A 15536-nucleotide genomic window follows, 5' to 3' on the forward strand; every position below is an offset into this window, starting at 1 on the left:
TCACAATAAGTTCATGGATGGTTTCCACATGCCCATATATCAAAGACCTTGTATAATAACTTATAAATGATGAAACTCATGTTTTACAACAAAAAAGTTAACAATAAAGTCTTTAAACGAAAGTTCGGTTTTTGGTTCGGATCTAGTTTAGGTTAAGACCAAGTTTAGAATCTTCAAACCCATAACCAAAGAACCTATAGTAATGATTTTATAAACTTAAATCCCCACATAAAGTATGTTTAAACAATTATTTAACAAAACTAGTAAACAAAGTTCGGTTTACGGTTTGGAGCTATTTACGGTTAAACCGAGGCATAGACTCTTCAAACCCATAACCATTGAACTTGATAAATAATCAAGATAAGTTAGCATGGTCAGTAAGCAATAATAAAGTTAGATTGTTAGGTGCGAAAAATATATAACAAAGACCACGAAAGTCCTCCATGTAGCCTTGCCTTACGAGGCATGAAACTTAACCAACCGGGTCCGGATAAGTAACTACCAAAGGTAACAAGGGTTTTATTATATATATGTTGTGCCATATGATTCAAGTATAGATTTAAGAGATAGTAAGTTAGTTAAAATGTAAGAACAAACTCAGTTTGACTTTGAAAGTCAAACCCGACAATAACATGAAAATAACCTTGTATGATCTTTGAATTTAAGAGAGGAAAGAGTTTATGAGCAGCAATTTGTTAGGGAGGATCTTGTATTTATAGGAAGAGCTAAATTTGGTTAAACAAGTGATTTGGAGGTCAAAACTCTGATTAAATGGACCAAAGAACCAACAACAAAACGTGGGAGACAATCTGGTCGCCCAGACTTCATTATACGTGACTCCAAGAGGGCACACCCATCGCGTGGCACGATGGGTGGGGTGGCCAGACAATCCAATGTTTCAAAAATGACAGTTTTGGCCCCCGAAGTTTGTTTTAAGTTATTTTAACGCGTTTTAAGGCCCGAAAAGGATTTTTCAAGACCCAACAAGTGTAAAACAAATATTGTCACATAAAAACCATCATTTTGATTATATCATGAGCTTCGGTTTACAAAATGGGTCGGGTTACATATTAAACAAATACAAAAACAATTACAAACGAAACCCGAATTTGACGAATGTCATAGTATCCCCTACTTTAGGAAATTTCATCCTGATATTATGATAACGATGAAGCAAACAAGTGTGGATACTTCGCTTTTGTTGCGTCTTCTCGGTCCCAAGTGAATTACGTGCCACCCGTGATTCCTATCGAACTTTGACTAATCAAATACGACTACGCTTGGTTTTCTTCTCGCTGCGATCCATGATCTCAACGGTTCGTTCAACCATAATCATTGACTCATCGACATGTACTTCGTCAAGAGGTATATGGAGATTACCCTCGGCTAAGCACTTTTTAAGATTCGAAACATGAAAAGTCGGATGAACACCGGCAAGTTCTTGCGGTAGTTCGAGTCGATAAGCTACCTTCCCAACACATTCAAGAATTTTGAAAGGACCAACGAAACGAGGAGCTAGCTTACCCTTCTTTCCGAAACGGACTACCCCCTTCCAAGGAGATACTTTTAGAAGGACAAGATCGTCAATATTAAATTCGATCGGTTTTTGCCATTTGTCGGCGTAACTCTTTTTACGACTTCTAGCGGCTAGGAGGTTCTTACGGATTCGATCGATCACATCGGTGGCTTCTTGAACCATTTTAGGTCCCGTGATTTGAGCTTCACCGATTTCATTCCAACTAATCGGAGAACGACATTTATGACCGTAAAGAGCTTCGAAAGGAGCCATCTCGATACTAGAATGATAACTGTTGTTATACGAAAACTCGATGAAAGGAATGTGAGAATCCCAATTCCCACCGAAATCAAGAACACACGCTCGTATCATATCCTGTAGTGTATGTATCGTACGTTCGGATTGACCGTTCGTTTGAGGATGATAAACGGTACTATGATCAAGACGTATTCCCAAGGTTTCTTGAAGTGTTCGCCAAAAATGAGAAGTAAAACGAGCATCGCGATTGGAAATGATAGACAATGGCAAACCGTATCGGAACACAATTTCCCGTACATAGATTTAAGCAAGCTACTCGACAGAATACTTCTCGCAGATCGGGATGAAATGAGCAGACTTGGTTAAACGATCGATGATCACCCAAATGCTATCGTTTCCTTTTTGGATGTTAGGTATTTTGGTGATAAAGTCCATAGCAATTTCTTCCCATTTCCAAACGGGAATTGGTGGCTGCTCGAGTAGACCAAAAGGTCTTTGGTGTTCAGCTTTGACTTTTGAGAAAGTAAGACATTTAGATACAAACAATGCTACGTCCTTTTTCATACCCGGCCACCAAAAGGTATCACGAAGATCGAAATACATCTTATCCGCACCATTATGAACGAAATACCGTGAATTGTGAGCTTCGTCGAGTATACAAGTACGAAGATCATCATGATTAGGAACCCACAAACGATTGAGAAAGTACAAAAGACCATCGGGTTTGGTTTCAAGTTGAAGTTCGGCTCCACACGACATTTCATCATACATGTTACCTTCTTCAACGGAGGTACGCTGAGCTTCAAAGATACGAATTTGAAAATCGGTTTTAACAAAAACGCTTAAGAGCATAACGGATTTAACATTAACCTTTCGACTTAGGGCGTCGGCGACAACATTCGCTTTACCGGGATGGTAGCGAATCTCGCAATCGTAAACACTAAGAAAATCGGCCCATCGTCATTGTCTCATGTTGAGATCTTTTTGGTCAAAAATATGTTGAAGGCTTTTTATGATCGGTAAACACAACACATTTTGTACCGTAAAGGTAATGTCTCCAGATTTTGAGAGCAAAAATGACGGCACAAAGTTCGAGATCATGAGTCGTGTAATTCTTCTCGTTGACCTAAGTCGCCTTGATGCGTAAGCGATTACTTGACCTCGTTGCATGAGGACACAACCAAGTCCTTGATGGGATGCATCGCAAAATACAACAAAATCGTCGTTTTCATCGAGAAGGGTTAGAACGGGAGAATTGCAAAGCACGTACTTGAAAGTATGAAAGGCTTCCACTTGCTTTGAACCCCAAACGTATGGTTTTCCTTTATGAGTGAGGGAGGTAAGTTGCAAGGAGATTTTGGAAAAATTCCAAATGAAACGCCGATAGTATCCGGCCAAACCGAGGAGGATCGAATTTCCGTGGGAGTCGTTGGGGTTTTCCAATCCTTAACGGCCTCAATTTTAGCGGGATTAACATGAATACCTTTGTCATTTATGATATGTCCCAAAAATTGAACTTCCGCGAGCCAAAATTCGCATTTGGAGAATTTGGCGTAGAGTCGTTCGTTTCTAAGGAATTCGAGAATGGAACGCAAATGATGCTCATGCTCGGCTTTGGTCTTGGAAAAGATAAGGATGTCATCAATAAGGACAATAACGAATTTATCAAGGAATGGTTTGCAAACGCGGTTCATAAAGGTCCATAAATACCGTGGGTGCATTGGTTAACCCGAAGGGCATGACCAAAAATTTGAAATGTCCATTTCGAGTACGAAAAGCGTTTTTCGGAATGTCTTCTTTGCGAACACGTAATTGATGATAACCCGATCGAAAATCGATGTTTGAGAAGCAAGTTGCGGCTTGAAGTTGATCGAAAAGATAGACGATTCGTGGCAAAGGATAACGAATTTTAATACTGAGTTTGTTAAGCTCTCTATAATTGATGCATACGAAAAGAACCATCCTTATTTTTCACGAAGAGAACGGGAGCGCCCCAAGGAGAGGAGCTAGGACGAATGAAACCTTTATCGGAAAGTTCTTCAAGTTGGTTTGATAATTCTTGCATTTCCGAAGGGGCTAAACAATAAGGTGCCATGGCCACGGGCATTGCGCCGGGCACAAGATCGATTCGAAATTCAATCGGATGAACGGGTGGAAAACCGGAGACATCATTGGGAAAGACTCGAGGAAATCACGAACAACAGAAATATCTTGGATTTTCTTTTCTTTTTTGTCTTTTGTCACTGCGAGAGCTAGAAACGGAACATACTTTTGGCATAAGTATTTTTGCGATTGAGAGCACGACATGAGATTAAGCCTTCTATAATTTGCTTTGCCGAATACTTTAAGAATTTTACCGTTGACGAGCGGGATGCGAATGAATTTATCGAAACAAACGATTTCGGCACAGTGCAAAGATAACCAATCCATGCCTACTATGATATCGAAACTTCCCATTTGCATCGAGATGAGATCGATGGAGAATTTATTATTAGCAAGGATGAGAGTACAATCGCGGACGACGGAATTGATAGGGATGGAATTGCCATTGGCGACTTCAACAGAAAACGGTCGGGAAAGCTTGGTTCGAGGCATAACAAGTTTAGACTCAAATTTCAAAGAAATAAAACTTCTATCGGCACCAGTATCAAATAAAATAGATGTCAAATAATGGTTCATCAAAAACATACCGTTCACAACATCATTTGCCACTTGAGATTGATTTGCATTCATCATAAAAGCTCGCCTTTGATTGCCATGGTTTTCTTGGGTTACTTGAGGTGGAGGAGGAGGTGGTGCTTGTATGGCTTGCATGGGTTGGATGGCTTGCATGGGTTGGATGATTGGTGCATTGAGTTGGGGAAGTTGAGGTTAGAAGGTTTGGACTTGGTAGGCTTGGGGTTGGTAATAGGACATGGTCACGGTTTGGGCTTGGCTAGCAAAGGATAGGCGAGGGCAATTGTTGCGGAAATGGTTAGGATCACCACAGTGTTGGGGAGGATTTTGTGGGTAGGGTGCATATCGGTTTTGGTTGTTATGGGGAATGGTCCTTGGTTGTTTAGGTTAAGTTCGTTGGGTGGATCAGCAGGTGGTGTTGAGATGACCAAGTCAGTTACAAATTGTACAATGGCGGCAAGGCATGTTTGGTGGGTGGTGGAGTTGGCAATTGTTGCATAGCGGGGAAGTACCAACATAGGGTTTTCGGGTTTGAGGAGGGGCTTGGGTTTGTTGTTGTGGTTGAGGTTGAGTAACGGCATAGTTTCGGTAGTTGGTTTTGGGTTTCTTTTTGTTGTTGTTGTTTTTGTTGTGGCGGGAAGAGTTGAAGTAGTTAATGGCTTGTGGTGCGGGTTCGGGCTTGGCTTTCTCACTTGACTTCTTGAGGGTTAGTGTACTTGCTTTCACATGGTTTTCCGATAGCACACCGGCTAGAGTGATAGCGTCCTCAAGGTTCACAAGTTTGCTACTCATTACTGAGTCCCGAATTTGCATTGGTAGGCCCCAAATATATTTATCAAGTTCACATTCGGTAAGGTAACCAAGTGAGGGACGAGGATGATCAGCTCGTGGAAACTGAGTGAATAGGCGGCATTGTTTGCTACTCATTACTGAGTCCCGAATTTGCATTGGTAGGCCTCCAATATATTTATCAAGTTCACTTTCGGTAAGGGTAACCAAGTGAGGGACGAGGATGATCAGCTCATGGAAACGGAGTGAATAGGCGGCATTATCACCACCTTCTTGCTTGAGGTTCTAAAATTCTTCCTCGAGCATTTGGAGCTCGTGTTTAGGATAGAATTTCTTCATCATGAGTTCCTTGAGGTCGGACCATGGAAGAGCCATAGCCGTTTCCGATCCATGGAGATGCATAACACTACCCCCACCAAGTAAGAGCCGTTTTTTCTAAACATGCTCGAAGCGAAATTTGTCCTTTTCGCTTCGGGGAACTCGTTGTGTCGGAACACACTCTCAATCTATTCGAACCATTTCAACAAAGTGGTTGCACAGTTGGTTCCAAAGAACTCGATAGGGCTAGCACTTGTAAATTGCTTAAACAAGTAAGATGCGGGTTTGGGTTGAACGTGTGCAACAACGGGTGGAGGTTGGGTAGCTTGGATTTGGTTACAAGTTTGGGGAATCACATCGGCCATTTTCTTGACGATGAAAGCAGACATACGTCGGTTGGAGTTCTTGCGCGGATTGAGGCTTACCAGAGGCATGCTAAAAATTATAAAGAAATGGGATAAGTTTGAGGTAAAAATAAATGGATATGAAGGTGTATAACAAAAAATAAATAAATAAATAAGATTTCTTTTATTGTGAATCCTAGAGTTAGTGAGGCGGAGATGTTAGTGTTAAATAAAAATATAAAGCTTTGTATATAAATAACAATTCATAAACAAAACGTAAATGATTTTGAGAGGTTAAAGCTTGAAAATTTGAGATTTTGAGATTTGGTAGTGTCGGAAAGTCATACATGAACCACCATGATTTGATATCCCGACACTAAAAGCTTTTTTTATATAAAACACCATATTGGAGTCTAAACATGTGCACAAACCACCGCGTCTTTTTCATGTTTTCGACTCAAATAACGATAATAACACGTAATAAAATGGAGATACAACAAGATGTTAAAAACACTTGTCCACGAACCACTGTGAATCTCGTGTTTTCAACACCAAAAATTAGGATGGCAATCGGAACGCACGCTTTCGACTACTTAAAGTATTGGCACGTATAACACAGTTCGTTGGACTAGAAAACGACCACTATAATTCAACCATCCCAGGTAAGTAAATCACCTTCGATTCTTGGAATCTTTTTGTCAAATGGTCGTTTCATAGAGTCTCTCTTTCTAAAATGGCTACAAACCCAGTTTGACTTTGAAAGGGTTGTATTATATATAGGTTGTGCCCTATGATTCAAGTATATATTTAAGAGTTAGTAAGTTAGTTAAAATGTAAGAACAAACTCAGTTTGACTTTGAAAGTCAAACCCGACAATAACATGAAAATAACCTTGTATGATCTTTGAATTTGAGAGAGGAAAGAGTTTATGAGCAGGGATTTGTGTTAGGGAGGGCCTTGTATTTATAGGAAGAGCTAAATTTGGTTAAACAAGTGATTTGGAGGTCAAAACTAGGATTCAATGGACCAAAGAACCAACAACAAAACATGGGAGACAATTTGATCTCCCAGACTTCTCGATACGCGACGCCAGGAGGGCACACCCATCGCTTGGCGCGATGGGTGGGGTGGCCAGACAATCCAAAGTTTCAAAAATGACAGTGTTGGCCCTGAAGTTCGTTTTAAGTGATTTTAACGCGTTTTAAGGCCCGAAAAGGATGTTTTCAAGACCCAACAAGTGTAAAACAATATTGTAACTTAAAAACCATCAATTTGATTATATCATGAGCTTCGGTTTACAAAACGGGTCGGGTTACATGTTAAACGAATACAAAAAAAATTACAAACGAACCCGAATTTAACGAATGTCACACTTGATCAAGCAAGAATTGAGCGAGAGTGTCTTTCAATTTGAAACCTCAGATTTACATGATCTTGAACAAGCTTTTGAAAGATCCAAATTGTTAAACAAGCATGTCATTAAACCAATTTTGAAACAACAAGTAATATATATTAAACATGTGAAGTTTGTTAGTTCTACAGGAACAAATACTTTACAAAGTTTCTCGAACTGTTCTAATTTGGATTTTTACAAGAAAAAGAAGGCCGTGTCTTTTGATGATTTGGATAATGTCAAAGTTTCTAGTGATTCTTGTCAATCCAGTGTTTCACAATCAACTGTTAAACCACAACGTTTTTTCGTGGATATGAGAACTTGTTACTTGTGTGGCGAACGTCTTCATGTTGTTAGAAATTGTGGAACTAGGAAACTTACGAATGCCAAGCCTGTCAGCAAGGAATAACCATCAAAGGTTCCTGTGATTAAGTAAATTCTGAAGAGACAACCGTCTCAAGTTGTCGAGACTCACATTATGTTTCATGATGTGAATCCATAGAAGGTGGTTCATGTTAATGATAACATTGTAAAATTAAAGAACAAGGTGTTTGTGCCCACACAACCAATCTGCAAGAACTATGACACAACTGTGATCAAAGATGCATATCTTATACGAAAGTCGAAGAGACCCATGAATTATTCACAAGTGCATAAATTACAATTGGAGTCTAATGATACTAAAATTCAAGATGAAAAGAAATAGGTGCCCAAGGCTAAGGCATGGGTTGCCTTTTTGGCCTAATTAGTTTTCCTAGATTATGCAGAGTCCATCCAAAACAATATCTGGAGACAAATGGAAAATGGACAGTGGATGCTCTCATCACATCACCGACAATCTTAACCTTCTATCGAATGTCAAGAATATTCAAGGGGGTTATGTGGCTTTTGCTGGAAATCAAGGCGGTATGATAACCAATGAAGGAGGTGTTTCAAATGGAAGTATTACATTTGAGAAAATAAATTATTGTGACAAGGATGATAGTTTCAATCTTACTGCCTTTTCCGATTCGGACTATGGAGGATGTGAGATCAACTTCAAGTCTACAACGGCGGGTTGTCAATTTTTAGGAAGCCGGCTTGTTTTCTGGCAGTGTAAGAAGCAGACAAGGGTCTCCACTTCAACCATAGAAGTTGAATATGTGGAAGCCTCGAGTTGCTGTTCACTAGTTTTATGGATCCAGCATCACTTGTGGGATTATGGTTTGAAGTTTGCTATTGCTCACATACTTATTGATAACTCAGCTGCTATTTGTTTAACGAAGAACCCAGTGCACCACTTTAAAACGAAATACATTGAGATTCGTTATCCTTTTATCCGTGAATGCTATGAAAAGAAACTAATTGACATAGAAAAGGTGCAAACGGATCACCAAAAGGCAGACCTTTTTACCAAAAAATTTTATAAAAAAGATTTAAATTTTTGATTGGTATAAATGATTTAATATCTCTTGCTTATATCCCTAAGCTCGGATAATCATTTTTATTTTGTACAGTTTTGTTTTGTAATTTCTTTCTTTAATATTATTTTTGGGAGAAAATATGATAATACAAAAGTATTGTGCTTTCTGTTTGTACAAATAAAATCCAAAAACATTCAAATATTTCAAAAATATAAAAACATTAAAAAGTTGTTCCTCAAAGTGAGTTTTGAAGCAATAAGAGAACATGATAGTGCATTGGTCATTTTATTCTAAAATTTCAGTATAATAATAGGCATAAAAGACTGTGTGTTTAACTACATTGGTGCATTGGTAGGTCTTAAACAAACAACTAGGGTAAGGTATGTGATATTAACATCAAAAATTGCTGAATTGAAAGAGGTGTTAGTCTCTTCCTAAAGTCTTGGTAATGAAGGCAGAAATGTAAGCATGTCATACTCAAGACTTATGTATGTTTGATCACCAAAAATCAAAAACTCTAAATAAAAGCGTCTAGTTAATGGTTAACACTTCAATGATGTATGGTCTTATGGCATCAAATCCTATATTGATGGGATGCCTCGGGTTTCTGGACACTGTGAGTCTTTATGTAGTTTATTATCTGGGTATTCATAATTCGAATACTAAAATGCTTTAAGAGCAAACCCTTATAAGTCAATAAACTTGATCACTGTTGTACTTCAAACAAATTCACTACTGACTTGATCATACACGCTATTAGTCATACATTGTTCCTCCCATGCGTGCGTCTTTATACCAATAAGAAACAGACCTCAGGGGATACAATGTATGTAAGTCATACAGATGAACTAGTGCATACTCATTCACAGTAAAGGAAGCTTGGTGTATTTCTTAATAATGGGGGTATACCTTGTAGTGGGGATTATTGCTAAGATTGCTCAAAAACTATAAAATCATATATTGTGATCAGCAGGCTTAATGCTTAAGTTGGGGTGACATGATAAAAGTCAAATTAAGCCTGAACTAAGATTAAAAGCTGATAGTTGCCTTTAATTGAAACTTAATCATATAACAGAAATACTTGAAAGTTTGTTATAAGATTTATGTGGGCAACAATATCAATTACATACTTAACGTCAGTCATAATAAAGGCAAAAAATAAACCTGCTATGGAGGATTTTTGATCAATATGATTCTCTGCTCAACTCACAAAAATATGTACTACTTTTGTAGATTACATTTCATATTTGTCATAGTTTTAAATTTGTTTCTTGTTTTCACTTCGAAAATATTCAAAATGCACAAATATTTTGTTTATGGTTTATTTTTTATTTCCGAGCTAAGAGGCAATTTTTGAAAAGAAAAATATAAAGAGTTTTCCCACATTTTTAAGTTATGTGTTTTTTCTCGTAAAAACAAGTTAAGGTATTAATATTTAAGTTAATTGGTATCAAAACATGTGGTTTTGATATTTATTTATGGTTTATTTTCATTTAATCCATCCCATTAGTTACACTGTTGTAACAAATGGGAACACATTCGTTAAAATTACTTGACGAATGATGGTCATTAGTTTTGTATATGATAAGGAATGGAATCCATTCGTTATTATGCAATTCATTTCCGCTGACCTATTAACGAATTAACATCAAACTTATGTTTGGATAACGAATGACTTACGAATAGAGGGCTATTCGTTAGATTATAACATAAGTGTTGATTTGTTAATTTTTATTAACGAATGAATGCTTGATCGTTAGTTCAAATCTAACGAATGGGCTCATTTGTGCCCATTGGTTTATGTTAAACTGTTGTAACGTATAAGAGCCTTGATTGAACGAACGGTCCTCATTCGTTCAAATCTTTTTACTTTGAAAACAACAAAATACAAGAAGAAACTCTGCCAAAATTTACAAAAATCCAAACTATATTAAAACTAGTTACTATTGATTGAATCTTGTTCCAAAGGTATTTCCTAGTACTTTGATATAAGATTCATTGTTTTTGAACAACAATTGATATTTGAATTAGGGTTTAAACTAATCAGATCGTCATTAAGGCTAATTGATGATTTAAACATCATTGTTTAACCATTTAGACGATTAGGGTTGCTTAACGATGACATAACAATCCTAATGGGATAAGTTTTGGAATAGATCATGTAATATTAAGCCTCATTGGATTTTAAACTGCAGTTTGACTATCTAATGTTCAATCTAATTTTGACTTTGACTATTAAGAGTCAAAAACTTAATTCGTATGTTCAGATTCGTTGGGTATAACGAATGGGAGTCTTATTCGTGTCCAAAGATAACGAATAAGCTAATTCGTGTGTAAAGAATGTGACCATTCGTTTAATTATATAACAAGTGGACCCATTCATATATAATATATAAAGATTGTGGTCATTCGTATCTTTAATGAATTAGATCATTCGTTAACCTTAACAAACGAGGTCATTCATTAATATTCCGTATCACGAATGGACTCATTTATTACTTAACACTTAACGAATGACAAACGAATCATGTTTGATTTTTTTAAACAGATTGCACAACTTTTTACTAAGTGTTGTGAAATATTGTGATGTTTAAATATATTGTGATCGTTTACTAATGCTCTTTTTTTCACAGAAATGGCAGATGAACATATCGTTGAAGCACCAGCTTAACAGAATCCTGTATCACAAGTTCAATAGGAACCACAAGTACAAGATGCACCTGCTGCGGAGATTCAGATTGTTGAGTTGGCATATGACAAGAAGCACAGTATATGTGTGTTCTTGTTCGATGACTTTGTGGGACGATACACTTTTGGTGATATGATTGCTTTCCTCTGTCGATCGAAGATTCACTATGCCATCTCTATAGACGTTCCTATACATTTTAGCAGTATCCGTCCATTTTGGGATAGTTCTAAATACATTGATACTGAGAAGCATATCGAAGCAACAATTCAGAATAAGAAGATTGTGATTGATGTCGATGTGATACGAAAGGTTCTATGGTTTCCTGATACCGTAGATTATCATCGCGAGTTTGACACGGATTTGATTCGAGGCTTATTTCACAGATTGAACTACAAAGGCGAGTTAGACCCGTCACAATATAACAAGGCATATCTATGTGAACAATGTAAGTACTTGCTACACGTACTTATTCACTGCCTTGGGGGACGAAAGAGTGGATATGACGAATGAAGAATCATGTTGCAGTCTGCTTTTGTGGCTCTCATTCTCAACAAGCCATTAAAATTTCCAAAGAACTGCACAGTCCGTCACCGCAAGAATAAGTTTATGATGTATCCACGATTCCTACAGTTAATTATTGATCACTTGGCACCTAATTTGATACGTGATCCGACATTGTTGGATGATGTGATGGCTTTGGACCATATGACTGAGGACAGTATGAAAAGGATAAAGACGTATCGTAATCAAACACCAGAGAACAGGCCAATATACAAGAGGTTGATAGGTCATGTGGCGAGACCTGATTATGTATGTCCACCTAATGATCATTGGATTCACGATTATTCAGATTCGGAACGTGAAGATGGACCAGGTGGAAACGATAATGGTGGTGATGGAGGAAATGGAGGAAATGGGGGAGATAGGGGTGAAGTAGCTCGTGCTGAGCCTGCTTTATGTAAAATAAAGGAAAAGTAACGATGACAAAAAATCCTAAGAAGATGAGAACCCGCAAGGGTGATGGCGTAGATATGGGTCCGTTTATACCAAGGTCACCTGTTCCACAACAAACACCGATGGTTTCTACTGTATTTAGTACCCCGGATGTTACTTTGATGACCACGACATTATATGATCCGATATTTGCATCTATTCCTCAATCGATGCTATCTCTGATGCCGAATTTCCTGCTACTATTTTAGCAACAAGTCCAACGCTGATGCTGACAACGATGCAACCAATGGACTTTTCATATATGGCGTTCAATCGTCCTCAATGCCCAATGCCGCTACCTCCTCCAACATGGTTTACTATGTATGTTCCTCAACAAATGGCTATGTTGTTGAATTTGATACACCTTCAGGAGAATCAGATTGCTGCTGACCGCCAATTTCAAGATCATATGTGGTTGGATTAACGAAATATGGTTAGCCACATTTCCTACTGTTAACGTGAGAATCGTGAGCTATGGGCCTTAGTTACTATTCAAGGGGGGAGATTAAAGAACAAAATGATGTCATCCTTCAACTTACTTGCAAAGACGATTTGTTGAAGAAGCTGGAAGGAAAAGACGATGACAGAGACCCTGATGCAGGAACTAGTGAAAGTTAGCAGCAACATAAGACCGGTGCGCCTGGTAGCTCGGCTGGTGTTGAGGCTGAAGGTGGTGATAAGCAGATGGTAGTGTATCATGACACGACTAACGTTCAACCTATTGAGTATGTAAAGGCCAATACGGTATTATCCATGGACAATGTAAAGGGTGTTGTGATGAGCATGGTTAATGCAAATGAGATCGAGGAAGGAGAATTCGTTGATCATTCATTATCCGGAGATCAAATCTCGTTACTGCTCGGGTTGAATGACGGAGAGTTAGATGTGTTGGAGAACGAGGAGGACGTGGATGTGATTGATGATAATGAAGTAAGGTTTGATACGAGTATCCCATCTCGGGATACGTCGTTTAGTTATAATGATGTTGAAGTTGAAGACGTGACAACTGAGGAGTATCATGATCTGTACACGCGTACAAATACAGATCAAGGTATTTCATTCTTGGTCAACTTATCGGAATCGGATAGTGATGCCTTATTCAAAAACGAGATCCGATTTGCTGACATGAAGGATTACGATCTTGCTATGCAATTTCAACACGTGGTGCGTGTTTGGCTGTTTGCCATTCGTTTGGAGTTCATAGTTGTGCTACTTTAGGTTTATATTATAGCGTTAGGTTTATATTAGACTACGTCATATGAGTTGTTTGTCACGATTGACTACGCCATCAATATTGTCTTATCAGATATTTCATGTACTTACAAGCCTATTCATCAAAGATACAATCAAATAACTCGCTGCATGCATTTGTCATTGAACATTTCAGCAACTCGACGATTTTAGCTTATATTACATCATTGGATTCGTGAATTTGAATAAAGTAACTGAACCTATCAAGTAACATTATGATTTTATATTCATTAAAAATGTTTACACATATACATTAAAATCTTGCTATCGGTGTCACCTAGAATATCGACTTCAAATACATAATATAGATGATCAAATTATAAATTTAAGTTATAATATAGTTAATTTACAATAAGTATTACATATACTAACATTTAAAAGTTAGTGGGAATACTGACTTCACCTAGAATATTGACTTCAAATACATACCATAAACGATCAAATTATAAATTTAAGTTATAATATAGTTTATTTACAATCTACTATATATAATGGGGAGAGATGGACAAATTAAGACATTTTTTTTTTTGTAAAATACAAATTGTAATACATAAATTACAACCAAACAAAGCATGTTGAAAATGACAAGATGGTCTTTTAAATGATAAATATCACGTGCACTTTGATATTATTAAACATAATTACAATTTTGTCCTCTTAATTTTAATCAACTTTTGTAAATTTAAAAAATACTTACAACTATAGCCCTTAATCTTTTACCTATATACTCTTTTCATTTTCATTTTTATCCCAGCTACCCACATGAAGTTTTAACGGTTATAACTTTTTTTACACGTTAATATTTTTTATAAAGCATTGCACCAAAAAAACGAGCATTTTATTATCTTTAATTGAGTATCATATTGCTATAGTTTTTTAAGATTAAAAAACAACATTTTACGTATGAGTGTTTGCGGTCTGGTTTTGATAGTTTTTAAATTAAACCGTGAGCCAAACCGTTAGTAACATTGTTTTATCGTCGAAACCGAAACCACCTGTTGAAAACTGAAATCGGTTGGCCAAAAGTTAAAAGAACAAAATCAATCGTGAAATCTAACCAATGACTGGTTTGAACATTTCACAGTTTCAAACCGAATAATGAGCACACATAAACTTATACTTTGATTACCAAAGTCTATATTTCCCGCTAAATCATACAGGTACCCGTCTAGTAAGTAATATATATACAACCATTTAAAAGTTATACAACCGTTTAAAAGTTAGTGTGCATAGCGACTTCACAGATTGGTTTATGTGTCTAAACATGAGCGGTCCATATGCTCTCATAATTTTTTTAAGTTTCAAATTTATCTTTGTTACTTTAAATGACTAGGAAGTTGTCCATACGATACAACGGTGTACGCACAATCGAATCTGGTGTTAGTATGTTTGTAACCTCGCAACGGTACGTCCGTAACCCAACGACGGTATGCATTTAACGTGGCATTGGGTGTGTAACCGGTACCAGTAAGCGCGCCACATAATGCCTATATGTTGGGGATTTCTACAATCGTATATCTTAGGAAAATCTGAGAGTCGTGAAACCCTTTCAGATCAAAACTATTTGTTGGTTCCCAAATATTTTGACCGGATAAAACTCATATTGAGTGCAAGAATCAGTATGGAGAATGAGAGAGTTTATTGAACCAGTAATCGTATCATATGATCAAGCTACGTTATAACAGTTATTTAATTAATAACTGAAAATACGCTCCTTTCTGATATTAAACTTTGTAAAGAAAATTAATTAATTAATTAATTTTCTAATACGTTTTTAATAAAGAAACATATGTCCGAAATAAAAAATTTCCAAGCTGACTTGGCAGCTCGACCCCAACCAGAGGCGCTGCCCGTTGGACCCTACCAGGGGCTGCCGCCCCTCGCACCCCGCTACCAGGGGCGCTGC

This window comes from Bidens hawaiensis, unplaced genomic scaffold (assembly GCF_021521415.1).
Source record: "Bidens hawaiensis isolate Kalapana, Puna unplaced genomic scaffold, B.hawaiensis_p1.1 tig00022662_1, whole genome shotgun sequence".
In the NCBI taxonomy this organism is placed as follows: domain Eukaryota; kingdom Viridiplantae; phylum Streptophyta; class Magnoliopsida; order Asterales; family Asteraceae; genus Bidens; species Bidens hawaiensis.